Source organism: Grammomys surdaster, unplaced genomic scaffold (assembly GCF_004785775.1).
Source record: "Grammomys surdaster isolate TR1022 unplaced genomic scaffold, NIH_TR_1.0 62, whole genome shotgun sequence".
NCBI lineage: Eukaryota > Metazoa > Chordata > Mammalia > Rodentia > Muridae > Grammomys > Grammomys surdaster.
The window spans coordinates 24,287,474-24,314,000 of NW_021604564.1; the positions used below are offsets into that span (position 1 = coordinate 24,287,474).

Below are 26,527 nucleotides of genomic sequence, written 5' to 3' on the forward strand. Positions count from 1 at the left end.
TTGGTCATGGTGTCATTTCACAGCAATAAAACACTAAATAATACAACCACCAAACAAGGACAGTTCCCTTTTATGTGTGTCAGGTGAAGAATGTTTGCAAAAGAACCAGAAAGTAAAATTCAAAGACAGAAATAACAGTTGGAGGTGTCTATCTGGATAAAGCTACTTCCTGTGTGATTCTAACTCTATAGAGGCAGCAAAAAAGAAGGCAGTGGCTACCAGTAGGTTGGGAGAAAGGGGACTGACAGGAAACACACAGGAGAGTTTCAGGTCAGTGATGTCATTATCATCGTGTGTTCACAAAACCCCTACAATCCACAACACACTGAGTTGCAGTATAAGTTGTGGCCTGTAGCAATAGCATGTGAACACTAAGTTCATCAACTGTAATAAATACACCACACCACGATATAGAGTGTTAGCAGCATAAAGCTGGGTCAATGTCAGGAGGAAAGTGGGGCTCACTGGAAGCTCTGTATGGTCTACCAAGTTCTTTTATATATTTTAAATTATTCTAAATAAGCAATCTGTTAACTTTAAAACTCAACAGGTGAGTAGATATTGAAAGATCTAAGACTTTTAGGAAAAAAAATAACAAAACATGTAACCTTGGTAGCTAAAGTATCTGCATATGCCCCACAACATCTTATGCTGAATATTAAAGCCCAATATTACAGTCTTAAGAGATGGGGTCTCTGCCAGACAGAGGTGATGCATGCCTTTAAAAACAGCACTCAGGAGACAGAGGCAGGCATATCTCTGAGTTTGAGGTCTACAAAGCAAATTCCAGGACAGCCAGGGCTACACAGAGAAACGCTATCTTGGAAAACCAGAGAGGAGGTGGGGAAAGAGAGAGACAAAGACAGACATGGAGACACACAGAGAGAGATATGAGGTCTCTGAGAGATAATTGGCCATAAAAGTTGAATTTCTCTATAAAATGGGCTTCAAAGAGGTGCTTGTCCTTTCTGCCCTCATACAACATGAAGACACAGCAAAAATCTCATCTTTAAAGCACAGTGTGTTGATCTTGGCTTTTATCATCTCCAAAATGATGAGAAATAAATTTCTGTTGTTTATAAGTTACCCAGCCCCGGCTATGTTGTGACACCAGCAAGAATGGACTAAGACCTAATTAGAGCAGCACAGAATTGGCTTCAGATTCTCCTGTTGGGTTTTACGTGTTGCCAAGTAACAAATCACAGGGCTGGGACTCACAGTGGTCTCACAGGGCTTTGTCCACTCTGGATGGCTGTTTCATAGTCAAAAGTACATGAACAAGGCGCAGGAAGGTAGAAACACTTAGTTGTTGGTTAGATGCACCTCTGGCTTCACAGTGCAGACTCTTCCTTAGCCGAAGTGTCAGAGTGGCCTCATGAGCCTGAAGGCGAGGCTGGCATCAAGTTGTCAGCAGATGTCAAACCATTTTGTCCCTAAGTTTGTTGGGCTCAATGTGGCATGGTCAGAGTCCACAGAAGCATGTGTCTTCCTAGGCTGTACAGCCACTTACTATCCATTTGTGCAGGAATCACCAGCGACTGAACAAAAAATGTTCATGGCTTTCAGAGCCCCTACCTTTTCAGCACAATATGTGTCTTCTGAGATAGCGCTGCATCCTTTTGCCTATCCCAGTTATGCCCTTGAGTCCACACAGAGTGTTTGCTCAATGCCAACCCTGCATTACGATTACAGCCAAGCACAGTGCCATCCAGGCTTTCATACAGCAAAGCTCCGAAATGAACACTTGTGCCCTCCACCTCAGGAAGCAAAAGGTGTGTTTAAGAAAAAAATCCTCTAATGAGAGAAGAGCATGTGAAGAGCAAAAGTCAGCAACGGGAGGGCTGACAGTGCGGTGCCCTGTGAAGCAAGACCAGCCAGAGGGTCATGTCATCTGTCCTCTCATGCTGAGAGTAGTTTGAAATCTGATGGTTATCACAAGCAACCTGACCAGAAGTCCAGAATCCTTGCAAAAAGTGCATTTATCTCTAAAATCAAATTTGAGTTTAGCAGGTTGGACTTTCCTGAACTGCAGAACAGTAATGTGCCAGAGACACAGAAGCCACCCAGGTGGGGGCCTCTTGGCTCTGCTGCCAGTAACATGTCTTTCCTGGGAGAAGTAGGCAAGCCCGTTCCAAATATGGTAGAGGGCAAAATGGTGAAGACCAATCACACTGATGGAGCTGTGACCAATAAGGCTGCTACCAGTTCCTCTTCATGTACACGAGAGTTGCCTTAGACACCAATGGGTTAGACTGTTCAGCAGACAGTATCTTCATATTCAGCAGCAGTGATTGAAAATGTGACTTCTGTGATAAACCTAAAGAAGACTACTTCATCAGCTGATGCTAAAAATGTTAGTGTGACATCTGAGGCTTTATCTTCAGATCCTTCCTACAATAGGGAAAAGCGTGTTCATCCTGTTCCAAAGGCCAAAGCATCAAAAGGAGGTGAACTTGAACAAAGTGAAAGCTCCAAAAAGAATAAGAAAAAGAAAGAAAAGTCTAAATCAAGGTATGAAGTTCTGACAATTCAGGAGCCATCGAGGATTGAAGACATGGAGGAATTCCCCAACCTGTCAGTTGCGTCTGAAAGAAGACACAGAGGGGAATCACTGAAACTTGATAGTAAACAGCAGACACAGAATAATTTTAAAGCTAGTGGAAAGGAGAGCCAGACTCCAGTGCTATTGGACCTGGGAGGCATGTTGGCCGTGCTGGAGAAGCAGCAGCATGCCCTGCATGCCAAGCCGTCCTCCAGACCCGTCGTGTTCTCAGTAGGAGCAGTGTCTTTCCTTCTTAAGGATGCCTCCTCAGGTGAGAGGGGGCTCCGCTCCAGTGAGGTGAAGACTCCACACAACCCCCTGGACTCCAGTGCCCCCTTGATGAAGAAGGGGAAGCAGAGGGAGACACCTAAGGCCAAGAAGCCCACCTCACTGAAGAAGATAATTTTGAAAGAATGGCAAGAGAGGATGCAGCAGCAACTCCAAGAAGGCTATGAGCCTGAAGGTGGCCAACGATGACCCACAGGATGTGGAGTGTGGCGCCAGTAACCAAACCCCCAGTCAGGACAATCCCACAGGTCCAGAGAAGACAGAAGAATCAGTGTCTTCTACACATATGGTGGAGGGTGAGTCAGAAGAGCCAGCTGGCAGAGTTCCAGAGGGACCCAGAAGCTTGCCGGTGCCACCTTCCCCAAGATCCAGGCTTTTATACAGCAAAGGATGTTCCTGGACTACTGCAGCCAGATGCTTAGTAAAGAAGTAGATGCTTGTGTCACGGGTCTACTCAAGGAACTGGTGTGCTTCCAAGACCAGATGTACCAGAAGGATCCCTCAAGGCCAAGACAAAATGCCGGCTCATGCTCCGGCTGAGGAAGGTCCTGAAACACCTGCAGCTCAGGAAGCTGAAGTGCATCATCATCTTTCCCAACTGTGAGAAGACACAGTCTAAAGTGGGGCTGCACGACACGCTGTACACCATCATTGATTGCATCTGTGAGCAGAACGTCCCCTTCGTGTTTGCACTCGACCGCAAGGCACTGGGGCCGAGTCTGAATAAAGTAGTTCCTGTCAGCATTGTAGGGATCTTCAGCTACGACGGGGCCCAGGACCAGTTCCACAAGATGGTTGAGCTGACCATGGCAGCCCATCAGGCATACAAGACCATGGTTGGAGACGATATGACATGAACAGGCAGTAGAACCTGGGCCTCAGACCCCTCCCAGCCCATCCATGCAGGACCCCATCCAATCCACAGAAGAAGGCACCCTAGGTTTCACTGGAGAAGAGCCACACAATATTGAGATTTGGAGAAAGCACCTGGAAGCATACAGTCAACGTGCCCTGGAGCTGGAAGACTCACTGGAGGCATCAACCTCTCAGATGATGAACTTGAATTTATAAGAAGAGTTCTTGCCTGTGTGTCTGTGTATTGGGTAAGGATGGGGGAGGCAGGAAAAAGACTTCGTTCTCAGTTCTTTACTGGCCTGATGTACTTAAGTGACTGTTGAGTTGGAAATTCACGGGCCTAAGGGCAAAGGAAGCACCTGGTGTAGCACTGTGAGTCCATCAGATGGATACCCAGATGTGCCCGTGGGCACCTTTCCTAAGAGCCTGGTGATTCAGCTTTGGTTCTCTCTGCACACCGGATCTGGAAAATGCTGGATAACATGGTCCTGGGTACTGTGGCTGCTTAGGACCCACTATTACAGTGCCGCTCATCCAAGTTTGGGGATGTTGGAACAGGAGCTGTGCTCTGGGGGACTGTAGAGGGCCCTTCCTCAGGGGCAGAGCCCTGCCACTTTGTGTTGACAAGGATTTGCAAAGATGAGCCTCGGAAGAAAATTTGTTTCTAACATGAATTTTTGACATAAAATAATGCTTTTAGTTTTTATTTTCCAAAGAAGCAATATATATCAAATTTGTAGATTTCAGTTAGTTGTCTACAAATCTTTTTAATGCACACAGGATGGATGTGGTTTCATGCAAGCAAGAGGGATTATTTGTTTTGAATAAAGAGTGATTATTTAATTTCAAAAAAAATAGTACTTGAACAAAAAAAATGGTGGCATAGTTTAGGTTGTTGGTGTTCTTATTTTTTGAGGTGAGGTATCACTGTGTAAACCAGACTGGCCTTGAACTTACAGAGATCCTCTGAACTCTACCTCCCAAATGCAGGGACTAAAGGCCTGTGCCGCTATGCACTACTACAGTTTAGAAGGCTAAATAACTCCCCAAAGGCTCACACGTTTATAGTTTGGTTGCAAACCTCTCAGATTAGTGGGAGATGAAAGAACCTTTGGGTGGCTAGACCACCTAAGCTGAGGCTTGGTCATTGGAAGGTCTCTTGAGACCCCAGTCCCTCCTTCTTCTCTCAAATATGCACTAGGAGAACAACTCAGGAAGTCATGAGGACATTTCTCCTAACTCAGTGCAGACCTCTGCCCATGCTACAGGGCAAACATCACCCGTCAGGTTAAGCTAGGCTTAGGATATCCCCAGGCAGGGCTTCGTGGGATGACTACTTCCCATAGGAGACATGGTGTGACATTTAGAAATTTTGATTCCCGCTCACTAAACACCACCAGCACTCTGAAATGATCACTACAACCAGCGACTCCCCTAAGAGGAGACTGCCACCCTGTTTTAAATCACTAGCTTAAAAGAATCAAACCCTCAGCATTGCTGGTTTCTTTTGGTTCTTGGGCCTTAAATAGGCTGACTAACTTTGTGAAACAACAGATAGATAAATTGCTAGCAACACCTATTCAGATACATTATCATAAGTTAGCTATGGAGGACTACGAGAATCAAAATGAGGTTGCTACTCTATCCAGGGTATTCCCAAAACCCGTCTTCACCCAACCTAAAAGAGGGGACTTCCACCCCCAGAACCAAGCAGAGAGGGGCCACCCAGAACCCCCTCTGACTGGTGATCTGAATTCTTGCTTAGGCTGTGAGGCTAAGCACTGCAAGGGAATATAAATAAAAGTTAAAAATATATCTCTGGGTCCCCTGAGGGACAAACCTGACTGCATAGGGGTTGATGTCAAAAGTATCCCCTCTCCAGGGAAAAAACATCGGGATGGGTATGGCCCTTATGCCTCACTGGACAACAACAGGGGGAACAGAGCCATTACAAGGTCCCCTTCAATTACTGGAGATCAGGCCTCTATCCCCGCCTTCACAAGATGAGAATTGCCATGGCCCTTCTATACTTAGAGAAGGGAGGAGATGTCAGGGGCAGCCCTGCTTATACACTGAAGGCTTAAAATCAGCCATAGGCCTAAAATCAGCAATAGGCCTGTCATACATGCATGCTAACACCAAGTCTTGGGTGTCTGTGGAAAAACACTGAAACAGATGGCTATAAGCTATTGTAAACAGGCAGCTTTTGTGGAAATTTACCACCCTGAGTAGTCATAGACCTTGTAAATAGGTAGCCTTAGTGGATAGTACCAACTTAGATAAGGACAAGTGAATCATAGGCAGAGTCATAGTGACCTGTCCCCTGAAACTTCACCCAGCTGATACCCTGTTCTGAAAGATATCTGTACTCCCCATGAACACCCATGCTCCAGTGTCATTCCTGTCCCCATATCTGGCCTTTTTGTGTTTATAACCCCTGTGTGAATAAGTAAAAATTATGATTTGAAAAAATAAAATAGGGACTCTGGGATGTAATTAGACCTAGATGAATCTGGAGGGAAATGCTATCGTGAATGAAGTGTCCCTATAAGAGTCCTTAATGTTTGCTGCCTCTCTTCTGCTGTGTGAGAACGCAAAGAGAAATGAGTCTGCATCTGAGCAGGTACTGAGCAGGAACCTGGCAGAGCTGTCCCCTGGTCTCAGACTCCTACTCCCAAGGTCTCAGAGAAATAAATGCCTGATGGTTACAAACTCCCCCCCCCAAAAAAAAAAGAACAGAATGTCAGGCAATGAGCATAAAAGCAAAGGAAGTGGATGGAAAGAATTTTTTTAAATTGCTGTAAGTCTATTGAAGAACAGCTGTAGTTAAATAGTTAAATAGATAAGTAAATCCCAATGAAAAAGTCAAAGTCCTTTGAAAACAATAAAAAGGATGGGGTTTGGGAAACAAACTTAAGATTCAAAGACCCCCAATTGTTAAAATACAGTCTTCATTTTGTATAAATAAATAAATAAATAATAAAGAGTCAAACCCTCAGCGTTGTGAAGGCAGCCCCTACTGCGGTAACACTCTTAGGTCCTTGCCAAAACTTAGCGCCCTCCTCTGAAAAGAGGCCCATGACATTCAGATTCCTTAAGAAGCTAAATGGCTTGCTCTCCTCTTGGAAGCAAGCTGCCTGCAGAACCCAGTTTACAGCATCATGTCCCCTCACTGCAGGCAGCAGAGCTTCTGCTTGACTCCCGCAGCACGTGCCTTCCTTTTCTAGTTCTTTCTGAGCTAGGGTAGGAAGGCTAGCCAGCTTGAGCCTGCTCCAAGCTAGCCCATTGTTCATATCCATTGCTAACTACAACCTCTCTTATCAGCGTTATAAAGTATAAAGATGGCATTCTGATCTCCCAGCCACTGCTTGGTGGTGATGGTGGTGGTGGTGGTGGTGCTGGTGGTGGTGGTAGTGGTGGTGGTGGTGGTGGTGGTGGTAGTGGTGGTGGTGATGGTGGTAGTGATGGTGGAGGTGGTGATGGTGGTGGTGGTGGTGGTGGTGGTGGTGGAGGTGGTGGTGATGGTGGTGGTGATGGTGGTGGTGGTGGTGATGGTGATGGTGGTGGTGGTGGTGGTGGTAGTGGAGGTGGCGGTGGTGGTGGTGGTGGTGGTGGTAGTGGAGGTGGTGGTGGTGGTGGTGGTGGTGGAGGTGGTGGTGGTGGTTGCTGTTGTTGCTGTTGTTTTTCACAGTTCATTCAACATACTAAAAGAGAGATACTGATCCCGAATCTCCTCAAAACCACATCACCTCCACACCTGCCGAGAGTCCACCTAAATTCCCTGCTGGAGTCCTCCACTCATCACATATATTTGTCCACAGTCTTCGTTGTCTGTAATGAGCTCATAGTTCTTAAGTTTAGTACTAGTATCTTTAGCTCCACTCAGTAATGGGTGTCATTATGACATCTTTGTATATCACATATTCTGATCATATCCAACCCCTGTCACCCTCTCCTGTCTCCCCTCCACCCCCACTGACACCTCTCTCTTCCCAACTAGTGTCTCTTCTACTTCCATGTCTTTCGGGTCTCTGCTTTTGGCATGGTTTGATCTGACTTGGGTTTTTGTGAACCTAAGTTTAATAACTGCAGCTTACAGACACCTGGAAACCCACATTAGACTGGCGGAGGCGTCTCACTGTTTCCCATTCGTGAACAAGGTACATGGTGGCCAAGGCAAAGCAAATGTGTTGAAAGACTTTGGGACACGCCAATGCCATCAGCAAAACCTCCATCATTTTCATCTACCAGTCATGCATAAACACTTACTTACTTTTTCGCTCCTGTCTCTAAAATTCCTGAACCAGGCCAAGCACTTCTTAATAATCTTCTTAAATAATCTTCAATAAAATAAGCTTATCATCAAGCCTAATCTTTAGAAACCACATACATTAAAAATCCATTTCTAAGGAGAACTTTATCTCATGTTCTTTTATTAGCACTATTTCCATTGCCAGAAATAGTTTCCACAAAGATGTCTTGCCTAGAGAATTCTGAGCTACTCAATTGTTCAACTATTCGGGATTTCGAAGGGGAAAAGAAAAACAGACAGCATTTCTGAGCCATATTTTCCTTTTAATCGCTAAACATGTGTATTTTAAGAGAAACTTAATCCAGCTACTTCTGGTTTATTTCCATTGAAATCATTAAAATGTTATTTTTTTAAGTCATTTGTTGTCTGAGAGACTTTTAAAAAACTAAGTTCTTTGCTTAAAAATCCAAATTGGCCATAAGATTATGAGCCCCAATGCCAAAAGTTTCAAGGTTGAAACAAGTGTGAGCCCCAAGTAGGAAATCAGTTTCAAATGCCAGTTACAACCTTGGAAGGGCTGGGCAGATGCTTTCCGGGCTCACTGAGCCTTTTGTGAGAGCAAACAGTATGGCAAAGGTTACAAGGGGACTGCTAAGTAAATCCTTCATTCAGAAGCCAGTCTGGAAGAACTCTCGGTTAAAATGTAATTCATCAAACAATGAGTTGCATGGATTGTGTCTTTGTTTCCTCTTCCTTAAAAGTAAGAAATAGCTTCAATTAAAAATCTGAGTTTGCACAGCAAACTATCTTCCTCAGCTCCTGGTTAAAAGATTCTCTCTCACGCCTGTCCACCACTCCTGGAGGACTTCTGAAATCACCAAACACTTCTCTATCGCATTGCCATTCTATCTGTCTGCTACATAGAAGCTTTAAAACTACCCCCATCTAAACCGTTACTTATCAAACGGCAACTTACTGTCAGTTATTGCCTGAGGTCTGTTTAGAAGAATGTCTTCATAGAAAACAAATATGAACGATTTATCAGTCTCGCTGATAAATCTGGATAAATTTGTGGGAAAATCTCACGGCGCTTTGCGTAGAAGTTTGTATAATTTACTATGCTTCAATTTTTTAAGCAATATAAAATTATCCCTGTTTATTGCAGCAATTTATGTTTCTAAATCAATCAGTGACAACATCTCTCCACCCATGACTCTACAACATAAATGGTACAATAGGAATGACATGAAATATAGGAAGAACATTATTAATCATAGCAAAAACTAATTTTTTAAGGTTCCACAAGCACACAGCAAACTGTGCTGCAGAGCTCGGTGCTGACACTGAGAGAAAAATCAATTCATTGTTCAGGAAAGAAACTAAATGGGTTTTTCTCTTCTGCACAAGCCACTTTTAAAGGTTGATAGACTACGTTAATGAGTTTACTTTGTGACTTGTTCCAAGGTAGATGGTTTGGCAATTCCAAGCAAGAGTCATTGTGTATTCTAGAAAAAATAAACCACAAAAAAGACTTGAACCGCTTAAGACATCACTCATATGATGGGTAATAAATTTTTATGGTTTATATTTTAACATCATGCCCATATTTTGAAAGGTGTTATTTTAATCTGAGAAGTCTTAGGAGTGTTGAACATTGAAATATGAGAGAAGGAGAATATAATTGCACCTTCATAACACACCTTCACAAACTGAATCACCGGTGATGTAGCCAGACAAATCACAGGAAGCATTGTGTCTGAGTAACCATATGTACCACAAAGCATGGATCGTGTTACCTTGGTACCTCACTGAAATCAACAAAATTTCCCTTCTAGACTCTTCTGTGGTTATTTGGGGGGATTGTCAATCTATTTGAAGGTCTATCTTATGTCTAATCCTAGCAAGTACTACCTCTTCCCCATTTGTCCTCTTCCTCTTCAATTCTCATGGCTGAGATGTACAGATTATTCTTCTGTATTTGCTTGGCACTCAGTAAACTCAGTCCACTCAGTTCACCATAGCCTAACTTAAGTAGACAACAACCCCTTCTCAGCAGAGTCCCCTGTCATTGCACTGGGGTCATTTCCATTGCCAACAGGATGAAACAGGACAGTCTCACTAAAGCAGGAGCCCTGGTCCATAAAGTCAGTTATTTTGAGGCAGAACGGTGTAATAGTTTCCAGGTTTCATGGATTCTCTGTGAATCTCAATGCTAATGTTTTCTCTAATGTAAAGAAATAACCCATTCTGTTATGTCTCCAATTCAGAGCAGACTCAGAAACTCTTGAATGCCCTTGTGACTGGTCTTCCAGGCACAATGAAAGTGACATCCTTTGCAATGTCCAGGAAAATTCCTATTTCCAAGAAGTCAGAGAAGATTTTGCTGCACATAATGAACAACAATCAGGAAGACTGGCCACCTCGGCATTAAACTTGGCTCAATCCTGCCACAGTCTCAATCTTGGATAGAGCTGAACATATAATGTATGACAGAAGCTAAGTTGGAGCACGCACTTCCATAATTTACTTGAGCAGTTGTTGTCCATATGTGAAGTAACAGGTTGCCCAGTTGCATTTTGGCTAAGATTAAACCTACCATTATTCAGAGTAAAACAGTGTTGAAATCTGGAGATCCTACAGGCAGCATTTCTAGTCTCTCTCTGAGCCTTGACACCATCGTCCCTTAGGATTATGAATCCTCTCTGTCTGCTTCTGGACCAGATTTAGCACATAATATTTTGTAAGTAATGTAAACATGCCTTGATAGGTTTTATACGTGAGGTAACTGCTCAGATCATTCATCAGACTCCTTAAATGAAAAAAAATTAAATTCAAAGATGAAGAAAAAACTATCTCTGTACCTTCCTTATTAAAATCTAATATTATGAATAAAATACACATTGAAAAAATGGGTTTTTTTCCTCCTTTGCTTTGTAATACAAGGAACCATAGCACTGCCAATACTAAAGTATAACTTGTACATATTTAATAATTTTAATTTAATAATATTCTCTCCTTGTTAAGTTGGACTCCAGGAGAAATATTTTACTGGGTGTGTGACATTCTTATCCATGAACTCAGCATCTTAGAGAGCAGGCTGATGGACAGGCAAGACATCATCTGTATTGATGAGTAAATAATCTACGTTCCAGAATGTATTTTCAAAGTTTGGAAACTTACAATGCCCAGTAAAAATCTGCCATTCTCACCCTTTGAAAGAGTCTTGAAATTGCAACTGTCTGTAGCCAAATATCATTCTCTAAAATCTGTCCCCCTAAGCGAGGATTTATGAGTCCCATAGTTAGACAATGGGAAATTATCCAACAAAAAGTTATCCAAATAGGCGATTATCCAACAGACTAAAGCCAAGACAGCTCTCTGGAGGGAATCACACAGATTCGGCTGCAGCTGCTTAGCAAGGATGGACACCAGTCAGCTCTCTGAAGAGTGTCTCCAGGAAAAACAAACTTGAAAGACTGTTTTGTGTCCTAAGCTATTGGTTTATATTTAAAGGAAAAAGAATATGGGATTGAAGCATAAGTATTTGAATGTCTGTGGTGGTTTTATTTTTTTACTTCTAAATACTTACATCATAACATCACAATCTCTGGAATACTCAAACAGCAAAGCAAATAATGTCAAGTGAAACTGAAAATACAACAAACAATTTGATATGTGTCCCTCTGATCCCTGCTGAAAAAATAATAATAATCTTTCAAGTGTGAACTAGTTGCTTGTGTGCAGTCTCACTGGATGCTCTGGGTAACCTAGGAGAACAATTCATGAGCCTCTTTTCATGGATATGGGAATTAAAGCATAGACAGGTTGGGACACAGTCAGTGGTCCCCAACCAGTAAGAAAGAGAAAGGATTCAAAGCAAGAGTTCTTGGTGGAGAAAAAGCACTGTTGTAGGACATGCTTTGCTGTGAGGATGGCAATCACCACCCCACTGTAACATGGGACACTAAAGAAAGGCCTTTCACTTCCCATCCTCAGAACTCTTAGGATCTCCTGCACCATGCCACAAACAGCACATCTCTATTGACAGGTAAGCATCAGGGCTATGTCCTACCTTATCATGACAAGGTCCTTGGTAGTTTTTAGGGTTTCAAGTTAACATTCCTTAATATGTTGCCTGTTTTTCTCAAATCTCTTTTGTAGTCCTAAAAACATCTTCTGTCTTTCTTATTCTGAGAAACATAAAAGAGATGATGACTACCCAGTGAAGGCTGGTGATATAGCTCAGTGGTTGAATGCTTGAGTTTGATTCCTAGCACTAGTAAAGAGATAAATAATGGATGGATACATACATACATACATACATACACACACACACACACATACATACATACATACATACATGACAGATAGTTGATAGACTGGACAGACAGATGACAGATAGATAGATGTTCTACTTTCTTGATGCTCTTAAGACCCAAGCATGATTTAGTAGAGATCCTTTTTATAATGAAGGTGAATTAACATTTATATTCATACTATCACATGTTCTAAGTCTATCACCAGTACAAATATATTGTGCCCATTTAACACCTGTTTACCAGGTTTCATTGTGACAGATACTAGGCTCAATTTGAAGATTAAAGTACAAATACAACAGTATCCCTATATGCATTAAGTATTAGTAAAACACAATATATCAATAATACCTGATAGTACATACTTTGTAGAAACCAACTTTTTAAACAAACTAATTAATCCAACATCACCAAAAATTCATGCTTAAAACTGTCCCTTTCATTTGATTATATGGTATCACAATATGTACCCTCTATCATATTTCTCTCTGCTGCTTCTATTGGTTCTACTGTTCTGCTCAGTCCTTAAGCTCCAGCATCTTCTCTAGCCTATAGAGTTGTTCCTTTGCATTAGACATAAGACTTCCCTAACTATTTCTCATTTCCTCCAATGAATCACACCCAGTCAATCTTATAGCCTCTCTTGAGACAAGTTCTATACACAAGTGTCCTTTTATCTCCACTGAATGTTTTAGGGTCCATGAGGATCTTTAATCACATCAAAGATGGGGAAGCCAACACAAATTTCATTCCACAGATTTTTTTTTTTGCAAGTTTGCTTGGTTGATTGGTTGGATTGGTTTTGTAAAACCAGATCTCATCATGTAGACCTATTCGTCCTGGAACTTGACATGTAGAGCAATCTGGCCTCACACTCACAGAGATCCACCTGCCTCCGTCTTCCAAGTGTTGGGATTAAATGTGTATACTGTGTTTTGCTTTGTTTTGTTGAGAGAGAGCAAGAGCGAGAGTGAGAGAGTGGGAGTGAGAAAGAGAGAGGGGGGAGAGAAAGAGATGGAGAGAGAGATGGGTAGAATATAGGTGGGAAAGGATCTGGAAGGAAAAAGAATATGATCGAAATATCATATATAAAATTCTTAAGAAATAAATAAAAAACATTTTAAAAGATGTGGAAGCCACCAACAATGTTATTGATACTTATTGCCTAGGTGTCAGCCCAATTCCCAAAATGTGAATAACATTCTCCTACAATGAAGAAGAAACACCAGCCTACAGCAGCCTTGACCCCATCCCTCAAGTGTGCACATTGATAATGAAGAGAAGGAGGAGAAAAAGGAAGATAAAGAGGACTCAATAGTTTAGAGATACTTTTTGAAATCACATACAACATATATCACTTAAATGAACCATGAACTCTGGAGGATAGATGAAGAACAAAGGCAGAATGAAAAACAACAATATCTTTAAGATCAAACAAAAGGGATTCCAGGAAGGCATCGGTTACATCAGAGTCTTAGTTCCCATTTGTCATATTTATTATTATACGGCAAAGAGAATTTATTCATAACTTGTGATTTGATGTTCATATCAAGCCATGAGGTCTTGTGGTGATCGCTCCCTCCAGTATACACTGTCACAGTAAAAAGAAAAGCAGACAACAGGGAGACTGAAGGAAGCATCTCCTCTCTCTCTCTCTCTCTCTCTTTCTCTCTCTCTCTTTCTCTCTCTCCCTCCCTCCCTTTCTCTCTCTCCCTCCCTCCCTCCCTCTTTCTCTCTCTCTCCCTTCCCCCTCCCCCTTTCTTATTGGAATTTTTATGAAGAAAATATCTAAACAGATACAAGATACTTGAAATTCGCATGTGATACTTGAAGGAGAAAGGAAAATGATATCTCTCTTAATAAAATTCAAGAAGGAAAATTCTGGCTGATGCAAATTCTAAGTACAGAATAGATGTTTCAGGAGCTTTGGGACATTGTCTATTTATGTGATGGTTCATTAGTCCCTGAAAGCATGTGGTCTTCCCAGAATGTATTCAAGAACATGACCTTTCTCTCACTTTTCCCAATTATAGCAGAACAAAATTTAAATTGCTGTACATTGACCCATCCTTGGTCATAAAAAAAAAAGAAAAACTTTACTCTGTTCATGTCCATCTCACAATGAGAGAGTGCCTCAAAAATAATTTAACGATGATAAAAATTTGCATAGTTTTCTTCAGGCAAAACACACACAATCCTTGATATGTCTCATTATTATTTCTTTTTCTTCCCAATTTGCATCCTCCTTACATTTAATGCAGCCTCTGCCCCTGACAAGGTGTGTGTAGTAAAACTGAAATCGTCAAAAGGGGCTCTGGGCGGACTGCTCTTAAACCGGAACAGTCCTTTTTAACAAGCAATTGTTAGAGAATTTCTGAAAACTGCAATACATTGTTCTTCTGCAGCAAACTGTGAGCTAGATTCAGATACATCTGGGGTTTGGTTTTATGGATTTTTGTTGTTGTTGTTGATTTGTTTTGGTTTTGGGGTTTTGGTTTTCTTATTTATGTGTACTTATGTGTCTGTGTATAAGCATGTGTCTGTGGATTTCCATTGAGGCCAGAAGAGGGCAGCAGATCACCCAGAGCTAGAGTTGCAGCTGGTAGTGGGCCACCCAGTGTGGGTTCTGAAAACCAAACTCCAGCTTTCTTCAAGAGCAGTACTTGCTCCTGACAGCTGCCCCATCTCCCTGACCTCCAAATGCCTCCTCTGAAACACATGTTCAGAAATACAGTCACATAGGAGAAGGCAACTGCTTTGTTCAGAGGGGATATTTCTATCAGCATCAATTCTCTTTTCTCTCATACTGTGACATGAATTTTATGTGTACTTTTGGTGTGTTTGGTTCATTATGTTCACACAATAATATAAGGTTTTCTTTTTCCAATCCATTGCTTTTTTTCCAATTGCTCCCCACAACTCAGCGCCCATTATACAGTGGTCCTCAACCTTCTGCATCCTGTGACCTTTTAATACAGTTCCTAATCTTGTGGTGACCTCAACCACAAAATTACTCTGTTGCTACTTTATAACTCTAGTATTGCTACAATTATGAATCACAATGTAAATATCTGATGTGGAAGGTATTTGATATGTAACCCCTGTGGAGGTCATGACCCACAGGTTGAGAACCACTGCTCTAGACCAAGCATGATCTATTTTCTGTTTCATACATGTTATAAAACATCTACATTTGTACCAGTGGTACTGAATCCATATAAAGTGCTTATGCTTTTCCTATGATATATAAAATAAAAGTTGAACACAGTCAGAAATTTCCCATGCTAAGACTTTTCACCCTAAACTATATAAACTCTGTTACAGATCTTTTTCTCAGCAGCCTGGGTCCCATGGCTCTAAATTCCTAATTTCCATAATATAACTTGCTTCTTCTTTGCTGATTCTGGTAATATGTCTCTAAAAGATGACCTCCCGGATGCTGTTTGTCATGAAAGCAACTTGGCACACTATAACTGGACTTAATGAAGTTTACAAGCACATCGGTACCTTTGCCAGGGAAATAAAAAGACAGACATAATGTGCCTATGGTTAAAATAATATTTCCAAAGTAAATCCTTTCTTCTAGCCATGTTTCCTTCCATATTCATATAGCCCCAGCCAAAAGTAAAAAATAACATAGCTCAAGATCACAGGCTCAAAATTATTTCATTTTAATTTTGTACAAATCTGAGCTCTTGCTGAGTTTGCTGTGGGGAAAGTGTAGTGTAAAATGAAAGGAATATGGGGGGTTGTTCTTCTTGCCAGTACACCATTCTTTGAGGTTAACCTTACGCTCTCATGAATCCTTTCAATAAACGAGTCTAAAAATATTATAGTGTAAGTTTATTGTGTGTCTGTGTGAGTAGGTGCAGTGCCCAAGAAAGCCAGAAGAGGGTGTAAAAGCCCCTGGAGTTGAAGTTGCTACCAGTTACTCAATGCAGGTAGGTCCTGGGTCCTGAGCTCAGGTCCTTTGAAAGAGGAGCAAGTGCTCTTAACCATTGAGCCATCTCTGCATCCCCTATTCCTAAGTTTAAAGAGGTAAAGGAGAAGACTGAAAATATTTACTAAATACCACCAAAGTGCCTTTTCTCATCAAGATCAAGGTTAGGAAAAAAAATTCTACAGTAAAAATCACCCCAAGATTTAAAACTGCCAGCTCTAGCTATGTAAAGCAGTCATACTGAAAAGAAAAGAAAAAAATGTGCCTCAAGTTAGAAAAACTAAAGGCCCAAATCTTCCAAAAACACAGTAAGAATAAACTTTTCACTTACTAAAGGTGCTGTCTTGTGCATGTGAGGAAAAGACAATATACTAAGCAAAGCATGTTCTTAGCATGGGGTAAGATACCATGTTCACGATACTAACTCTGCTCCCAGCTAAGACTCTTTCCCTTATTCTCACTGTCAAGAATATTTAGTTGTGGTTTATTAAAAGTTAAAGGTCATAAATATAGTTTCTAGTGGTTCTAAATTTTCTTTCTAGCAATAATACTCTTGGGAGCTGGTGAGGTGATTCAGTAGTTAAGAATATTAGCCGCTCTTTCAGAGGACCTGGGGTCAGCTCCAAGCACCCATGAGGTGGCTCACAACCACCTGTAACCCTAGTCCCAAGGGATCTAAGGTCTTTCTCTGACCTCTGAAGGGACCAGGTACACATGTGTACACATATGCACAAGCAGGCAAAACACAAATACACACGAAATAAAGTAAATAAATCTTTTTTAAAAAGTTAATACCCTCGGGTCAGCAAGATAAGTCAACGGGGAAAGGTTTGCTGCCAAGCCTGAAGCCCTGAGCGCAATACCTAGAGGAAGGGTGGGAGAAGAGAGCTGACTCCTGAAATTGTGTCCCCTGACTTCCACTCACGTACCTCTCTTCCAAAAGAAAATAAACATAAGTAAATAAATAAATGTTTAAAAAGGAAAAGAACTCCCGACAGGACTAGGGAGATGCTCAGTGGGTAAAGTATTTTCTGTGCAGTCATGAAGACCTGAATTCAGATCTCCAGTACCCAGTGCAAAGCCAGTTATACCAGCACATATCTGTAATTCCTGACTGAGGAAGGAGGAGGAGGAGAAGGGTCCTGGGCACACAGGCCCAGTGGTTAGGCTCCAGGATCAATGAGAGACACCACTATCTCAAAAAAACAAAAACAAAAAAAGTGACTTTCAGATGCCAGCACAGGGCATCTCAAGGTCACAATGGTACAGCAACTCAGTGCAGGCAGCTATGCATGCTGTGGGGAAAGGTGTGGAGAGAGAGAAAACTCATCAGAAGATGCAGGGTCTCATGTTCCGGTGACATGCCAACTGCTCTGAGGACAACCAAACACCAACGCATCCAGGACTACGATGCTACCATGCTCTGGCCGGTGAGCTGGCAAGGTTTCAGAACTGTCTGAACCAGTGCACGAGGCATTGCAAAGCCACAGACTTGGTGGTTGCAGGGAGTAGGGAGCTGCAGGTAATGCAGATGACCACATGCACCTCATCCCAACAACGGCCAAGGAGATGAAGGGGTCTCTGTCATCCATCAGGAAGTCAAACTGTTTGTCAGAGACCACTGCGGCTAAGGGCAGGCTATTCAAATGGAAGAATGAAAGTTTAGTCTGTAAGCAGCATTTTTGAGTGAGGAAAACTCAGGACACAGCAAGCTCCCTGGGAGTGGCTTTCACCTCTGAACACCAGTTCCTTCATGTCTGGACCTTCAAAGGTGAAGTTCTTTAGCTAGTGATAAAATGTGGATCAGAGATAGTGCAGGCTCCCTAGAGGAGAACTCTAGATCCTAACTGTTCATGTGCAAGTTCTGCAGTTCCTCCTGGCAATAGTGATCGCCCTTGTACCAGAGGCTCAGATTCTTCCTACATAGACATCTAAGCTGGCAGCTCTTTTCAACCCGCTGGTAAGGGTTGAAAAGAGAGGTGTGTCTGTTGTCAAGGTCCTGTTTACCACAAGTGTCACCATAACACCTTGCATATGCTCTGAAACAAAACCCAGTATGCCAGGAGTTTAGAGGAAGGAAAATACTTCCTTTCCATACCTTTCTTTTACTTGGTTTTTGTCTTATACGCAAGGGCAAAAAGTGGATTTGAGGTATAGGAGGTTTGAATAACTTCTAACGGATCTTTGTATTCTCTGACCATCAAGATGGGAATGTCCGTTTCTTCAAATCCTGTCATTCTGGAAGCTCCTAACAAGACTGGAAGGTGTCACACTGTGTGTAAGAAACAGCTTCCTTCACTCTCTTCTGTGACAAAGTGACACATCTCCATGAAGAGCAGGGGGATTGTCACCCTCCTACCAGTAGCTGAGAGTAAACAGAAAACAGGAACTGTGGAGAAGCACTGGACTTGGGAAAACCTAGATTTCACAGGATAAAAGGCCAAGCCCGGAATTACTCAGCCCCTGAATTCACAGAGCCTTGTACAGGTAATATCCTAGCGACAAGGAAACCTAAAAGTGAGAGATTCGGGCCAAGGTAAGCAAGGACCGTTACAGAGAAAGACAGGCACACCCCGTACCAAATGCCATTTTGACCTGGGGCTTTGCAGTGTAGTGTTGCTGGCTCAACATGGCATTTTATATTTTAGGTAATTACTTGAAACAATAATACACCTGTCCGTTTGTTCTATCAAACCTTTTATATATTTTCCAAATGATTTGGTTTTTAAATAAAGTTTCATTATCTCCAACTTAAAAAAGAAAGGTGAAAATAGATCAAGAAAGACACCCACCTTGATGATACCTCGACTTTACATGCAGATACATAATCACACACGTGTGTTTATACGCAGGAACATGTCTGTACACACACACACACACACACACACACACACACACACACACTACAAAGACATCTTCCTGGCGACTGTCTGTTTCATCTTGGATTATTGCTGCCCTTTTTAGCTACGCTTTCTACCCAGAGTTACTGATTCAGACTGCTCAAGCATCCTTTCTCATCGGAACTTGAAGACTTTCAGTTTGCCTCAACTTCCTTGAATACAAGGTTTGTTACAGCATTACTCTCTGGAAAACTTCTCTCTAATTAGTACTTATGTTGACATGGAATTTCAAGGCAGTCTGCCTACTACTTCCTAATCCACTTCAGCTCCTGGAGCAGACAGGCATCCATAAATGAAACAGTGTGTAGGCAGCAACATCCCAAGTACTGAGTGGAGGCTGCATTTCTCAAAAGCTTCCCCAAATACAAGCTTGACTGAGAAGAGGAAGCCCGCCGCCCCCAGGAGAGGCATAAAGGAGACAGTTGCAGCCATAAAGAGGCCAAGAGAAATGCTCAGGACAGGAAGGGGGAGGGGGGAAAGTGCAAGCAAGTCATGGCCATTGAATATTTGAAAAACTGGAGAAATACTCAGAATAAAAGAAGGTGTATAAACATTAGAACAGGAAATTGTATGCTCCACATAGCCTAACTCTGTAGTACGCTTGTGTGTTTCTAGGAAGAAAAGTCGCCAAGGACTGATAGAGGTAGCCGTTTTCCCCTATGAAGGTTCCTTTTGTTAGATTTGTTTTAGCACAAATTATGACTTGTGATACTGCAAGGTAGACATCATACACGGCTCCTGACTGCATGGCTCCTTCCTGCCACTGAGATACTGTGGTGTGGCATCTGCACCCATTGAAAGTAGAAGCAAAAAGAAAACCATTTGTAAAATCAGTCCTTTTCTCCCAATGTGTACACTCCCAGGTCAGTGGCTTCTGACTGAGCAGTCCCTCCAGCACAATATGTGATTATCTGTGAGGACAGTGTTGATCTCTGCCAAGGGCACTCCATCTTGGCCATGAGGACACACTGGTCTTCTTTACCCACCTGGGTCCAGGAAGTACAATGAACAGCTTCTAGGCTACCTCCTGCTCAGGCTGACACACAATCCCAGCTCCATCCCCAGTACCATCCTCCTTGATTTGCTCAGTAGATGTCCCATGACTCTCTAGGCCTGTCCACTAACAGTCCTCTAGTGCCTGAGAGACCCTCATACCTAAACCCTATCTTGCAGACATGGGGCCACTGTCTTCACATCCCACCTAGACATGAAGCTGTTTCCCTGAGTATTCCCTTGATTCCCCAGCTTTGAATCATCTCTCAGACCTACTAAGGTTTTTCCGAGGAAGATGCAAGAAGGCCAGACATTGGGCTGTAAGCATCCACCTCTTTGGCCCTGCCTTTGCTTGCATGTGGCCTCTCAGCTTTCCATACATCCATCTTCTCTCCCAAGACACTGGTTCTCCCCTCCTCAGGAACCCTATGATGGAGTGGCTTCAAAGAAACGCTACTTTCATGGAGTTGAAAGTGCTAGAGTTTAATGTTCTCACAACACCTCGTCATGCATTTCCATTTCTGTAATCTCTTCTTTGAATATTTTACTGTAGTGAAGAAAGTCCTTGGGTCGTTCTGAAAGTCACTGCATCCTGGCCATTCTCCATGTCCAATAGATAACTTTTCTAGGAATGTGGTCTATTTTGGATTCTCAACTAATAACAGTGGCCAAAGAGATGGCTTAGCAGTAGGAGAGTTAGCACCATAGCAGAGAACCTGATTTTGATTCCTATCACATTGGGTGGCTCACAATCACTTGCAACCCCAGCTCCAAGGAAACTGGTACCCTCTCTGGTTTTCCTGGGCACACATATGTTGCATATATTCACACAGGCATACATGCATACACATAAACAAAGTAATGTTTATTTTTATAAGAAGTACAAGACATGCAGTGGTGCATTTTAATCTCAGAGCTTGGGAGGCAGAAGCAAGTACATTTATTGAGTCTGAAGGAAAAAAAAATCTGTTTTTTTGCGTCAGAAGAAAGGAGCTGATACTTAAATGATCACCATGTTCATACCCAACCATTTAAGGTGCTGACTCCCATGACCACCAGGAGAAAGACTGCTGCTGAATACCTACCATTTTCGATCCCTCTTTCCACAAAGTATATTGTCAATACTGATGCCAAGAAAAGACTCACAAGTTCTGCCTTACCGGGAGAAGAATGAAGAAATCATACACAGAAGGAATTTCAACCTAGGGGATATACACTGTAGGTTGTATGTTGTGAGATTTGGGCTATTTGTAGAAAACGTCACACCAGAAATTAATGTGTATGTGTGTGCATGCATGTGCGCACGAGTGTGCGTGTGCGTGCATGAGTGCATGCACGCGTGTTCACAAGACACACAGTTGGGGATAGAGAGCTATTCAGTCCACTAGGCTAATCATGGAGACAGAAACGGTAATGGGAAGGAGTTGGTGAATTAGAGAATCTAGTGAAATGATGATCTGAGTGCAGGGAATGATGGGAATAAGGATAGACTAGTTAGTAAACTTGCCAAACAGGGCTCAGTTGGGAAACACAAGGAAATCAGGCTGTTCGGATAGCCAGTTCTTGATGGATTGATTGACTTCCAAATACAAGTGAGGAGTCTATTGTCTTTAGGGAAGAATCCAACATCTGGTCATTTAAAACTTTCCAAGACTCCTCTTCATTTAAATCAGTGGCATGTAAAAGGCCAGAACAAACTTAATAATGAGTGGGTTGGATTCCCAACCCACTTCCTACAAATAGCAATTACACAAAAGGAAAGTTGGTAAGTCATTGCAAGATTATCAAAACCAGTGACTATCAGGGAGATGTCCTTGGGATTTTATGTTGTTTCAACGGAAATCACCACTGAAACTGTTAATAGGGACATCACTTGAAGCTGGCATATGGCTCTGAGGTTAAGAGGGCATACTGCTCTTCTAGAGAACAGGAGTTCAGTTCCCAGCAGCCAAGTCTGTCAGCTCACCACTCCAAGGTGCTGGGAACACAACAAAGTCCTCTTAACTGCTCAGCCATTTTTCCAGCCCTGAGACAGGTGACTGACTGCTCAGCTTGTGCACAGCCTGTGCCTGTCCCTCTGCTGTATATTATTTTCATCTTAAATCTGAGTGGCTGGGATCTCTCCCACCAGGTCTATATGTGACTGGGTCTATGGATGTTCCCACAGGACTGAGGGGGAAAGGCTCACGAGGATATGTAAGGATATCATGAGGATATGTGATCAGGAAGCATCTGCTGGGAGGGCATGTCTCGGTGAGTCTCAATGATGTAGCAGCCTTAAGTGTTCTCCATTCCTGCGAGTAACCCCAATAAGCTCAATGGTCCTCTGCTCTGGGGTTGGGTGGAATCCATTTGGTCTGTCGCTGCCTTCTCTATTTAAAGTTAATGGAAACAGGCTCCCCGTGGAAAGTCACGCTGCAACCTCTCAAACCCTTCTTTGATTGTATTTTCTGGATGTCACCAAGATAGAAAATGCTTTTCAAAGGTTTCTTTTCCGAATAGAACTTGAAATTTTGAAGAGTCGCAGCTCCCCCTAGTGGCAAACCACCGCAGTCCACGCTCAATTTACTTCTCAGAGAACAATAAAGTTTAAGCAAAGCTTCTGAGATATGGCTTCTTTCCCCCCCCCCCCCATAATTGCTATAAAAAGCTAGTTCTTGTTTCTGAGATGGAGTATGACTTTCAGTAGATGACTTGCAACTCACTGAAGAATGACTGTGGTCCAACCGAACACTGTATCTGGGCATCAAGGAAAGATGTATGAAAATACGAAACTATTAATGGATTGTGAGACACACAAGTCTGAATTGGAATCTGCAATCTAGTTCCATTCTGTTGATGCCTGAGGATGAGATGTGTGGCCAGAAATCTGGCATGACGACACTTCGCTTTCTTCATCTATGGTACGAGATTGGCAGCATCAATGAGCCACAGGAACCTGCGCTTGAAGGTCTGTAGTGGGGACACTCCACAGCCTAAAGGGGAGCAATGCTCAACAATTCCAAAGACCTGAGGTGGCCACTCGGGCACATTACCTACAACCCGTGTTTACCCTCTGACCCCCACAGTGTGCTAAGTGCTCCAGAAAAAAAAAATGAATTGGTAACCCTCACAGCAGTGACCCTATGAGATAAACATCAAACTCACACGCAAGAGAAGGCAGCTTGAAACTCTCCCAATTTCACACCAGCAATAACTGGTAAAAGCTGCAAGTCCATCCTCCCATCTGCCTGCCATGCTTCTAGAACACCGCTTGCTGGGGGGATGTCCTGAGAAAACAGCCAAGAGTATGTGTGATCTTCAGTCGGAGTATTGACCCCAGTCTCTTTTATAGAATATTTAAAAGATAATCAACATGACCAACAATAGCCACAGAATTTTGCACTAAAGAGAAGATATGAAAATAATTACTCTACACCCAAACTATGGACTTTAAAGAACTTCTGGAGGCTCAGGAAACATGCCCAAAACATTGCATGAAAATGTATACACATACATATACATCATATACATATATATTAAGCCTGTACGTGTTCTGTGTATACAAATATTGTGTAGATTATTAAGTAAAATGAAAAAGAATCCTTAGAGCATGCATAGTTAGACCAGGGCAGTGAGAAGAGAATATCACAGTTTTCACTCCCTATTTCTGCTTAGTTCATTCCAAGATCCATCTTCCATGTTTTCCGCAATTCTAAAAAGACGGTTGACAAAGGGATTTAGCAAATAAGACCCCCTAGTTCTGAATTTCTATTATTTTGAACGTGACAGAGAGGAGGTAGATATTAGAAGTTGAATAAGGAAGAGGGCTTACTATCTTCCTAGTAGTTTCCAAATTGGCTGCTCAGAATCCCCCGGAGAAATCAAGGTAAAAATCCCTCTGCAGTCAGGGAGAGGGCAGAGATCCCAGATCTGACAGGTCCTCATACATTCCCTGTGATGGTTCCTTCTAGATGGTTCCACCTGAAAGTGGGTGGCATCATTCTGGGGCTTGGGGCCCTGGCCTGGACATGAACAGAGAAAGCTGAGCACCATGCACCCAGGTTTTTACGTCTCCATTTCTGCCTGTGGGCCAGACATGACCAGCTCCTTGCAGTTCTGATCACCTTGATCCCTCACTCCCCAATGAACGGTAAGCTAAATTAAACCTTTCGGCCCTAGGTTGCTTTTCGTTGGGGAATTTTAGACAACAAAAGAAACTGGGAGAGCCCCAGTGTGCCCTTTCCCTCTGCCTGGCACAGAACACGCCCTCTTGACAACCAAATGCAGACCAGAATTGTCATCAGCTGTTGATATTAACACACCAACTGATGCTGATAAATTTTAATTTCTGTAGATTTAATTTCTTCATTTTCTTTAAGAAAAATATTTCTTGACTAAAGAACAAATTCACTAAGAAGATGCAGGGGCCAGACATAGAGCCTAGTTAAGAAGATGTAGGAGCTAGACATATAGTCCAGTGAGGTGGCAGTTGACACACAGACAGCCAAGAACAAACAAAAGGTTTGTTTTCCCAGAATTGAAACAGAGGTGTGGGCCATCAGCTACAAATATTGTTACACCAATGGCCCTGAACAGAGAGAGCTTGTTTCCAGCCACAGTCATTGTAAACAGCTTGTTCATATCTCTTGGCTATACACTAAGAACTGAGATTCATCCCTTGGTAACCATAAGTCTGAAAACTACAAAATAGGATTCAAAAAGAAAAAGAATGTATGACTGGGAATTTTCAGTTAATGTACTGAGACAGCTTTATTTTAAAGACTGGACTGTCCACAAGCTCTCAATACCCCCGAAGTGTACTGAAGAAGGAAAGTTCCCCTGGCCACACAGTGAACATGTTCATGAATCCAGGGCTGGGGGTGATACATTTCAAAAGCCTTCCTTAGAATTCTAAAACCTAAGGGTTTGTTGCCTTTGTGAACACTGGAGTGGTGTGATAACCTTAATGAGTCTCAGACCATGAATACAAAGATTCAAATACACAGCACCAAAGTTGTGTCACCTAGGGTCCTCCTGTGTCATTTTATTCATGATGACACCTTCAGGGGCTGGCCACTGGTCTAAAACAGATTAAAGTGTGACATAAAGTGATTTGTCACTATTTCCTACATTTCAAGAAGAAGGGCGTTCTAGTATGGCAACCTCAACCAAACCCACAAATATTTAAAAGTCAAAACCAGAACCTAGGCTGACCTGACAGGCTGCATGGAAACGGTCTGGCAGAAGGGCCTTTTCGGATACTCATGGTGTGGACAGCCAGGGCTGGGCTCTCTCACTAGTTAACTCACCAATGACTTCTCCCTCTGAAGCTCTTGCTGCTCTTTCTGGGTCAGTTCTCTTGCATGAGCTTTCCTTCTGCTCTCTCCCAGGTAACCACTCTCAAGACATCAAGTACCCACACAGACAAACCACACTAAGATGGACGAGAGAAGGCTAGATTCTACCATCTCTTTCACATGAGCAGCAGGTGGAATGCAAAGTTTGTTAACCATTCTTTACCTCAGCATAGGCTGACAACACATTATATTCAGACAAGAGTGGGGAGAAGGTGCCTCACAGCTAGGATCTGGGATGCTGGGGCTTTGGTCAACAGATGCCACAATCTTAGACTCCCTCTCCTTTGCCAGTCATCAGCTCATTTTATGTCTTTCAAACACAAGATTACAAAGTCTTTCCTTGAAGACTTTAGCCCCTTAGATACATAGCAGTAGTGCTCTTTTAGGAACTAGGCTTGTAAATGCATTAAGCCGCCCATGAGCATTAATGAGATCCAACCAGTAAGAAGGGCCCAATCTTAGCAATAGTTCCATTAGCATGACATGCAATAGGACCCACACAGGGCAGGAGAGACTGTTCCCTGAGCTCCATCACCTCATATTTGAGTGCTCACAATACAAGAGGAATCAATAAAATGCCCATTTCTAATTTTCTTTTTAGTGTCTTTGTATATAAGGTGGATGAAATGTGTATGTCTGGGTTGATACTGAAACACTTTAGAGACTTATTTTTTTTATGTATATATGTATGTATGTTCCAGAGTATATATGTCTGCACCATATGTGTGCAAGTACCTGAGGAGGACTCAGAAAAGGGTGTCAGATCCCCAGAAACTGGAGTCACAGGCACCTATGTGCGTGGCTGGAAATCAAGCCTGAATCCTCCACAAGATCACCAAATGCTCTTAACTACTGAGCTATCCTTCCCTCTCTTAAATATTTTAGATACTTAGACCATTGTATGTGCCCAACCAATAATGAAGAAAAACAAGAAGGAAATAAATGAAGGAAGGAAAGAACGCTGATAATGAATTGACATCAAGGACCAGAGACTCGCTAACAGTGAACATCATTGTTAGTACTGAGCCAGAGGAAGAATGGAGGTCCCCATGTATCCCCATGTGACATCAGAGAAAGTATGGAGGTCCCCACTGGTCTCTAT

The 26,527-nt window shown here is 42.5% G+C and overlaps 2 pseudogenes; both read left to right on the forward strand.

The window, feature by feature from the left end:
• The first annotated feature begins 1,368 nt into the window (after positions 1-1,368).
• Positions 1,369-3,901, forward strand: LOC114618987 (annotated as a pseudogene).
• A 13,523-nt stretch (positions 3,902-17,424) lies between these two features.
• On the forward strand, positions 17,425-17,879 carry LOC114616811 (annotated as a pseudogene).
• The last annotated feature ends 8,648 nt before the right edge of the window (positions 17,880-26,527 follow it).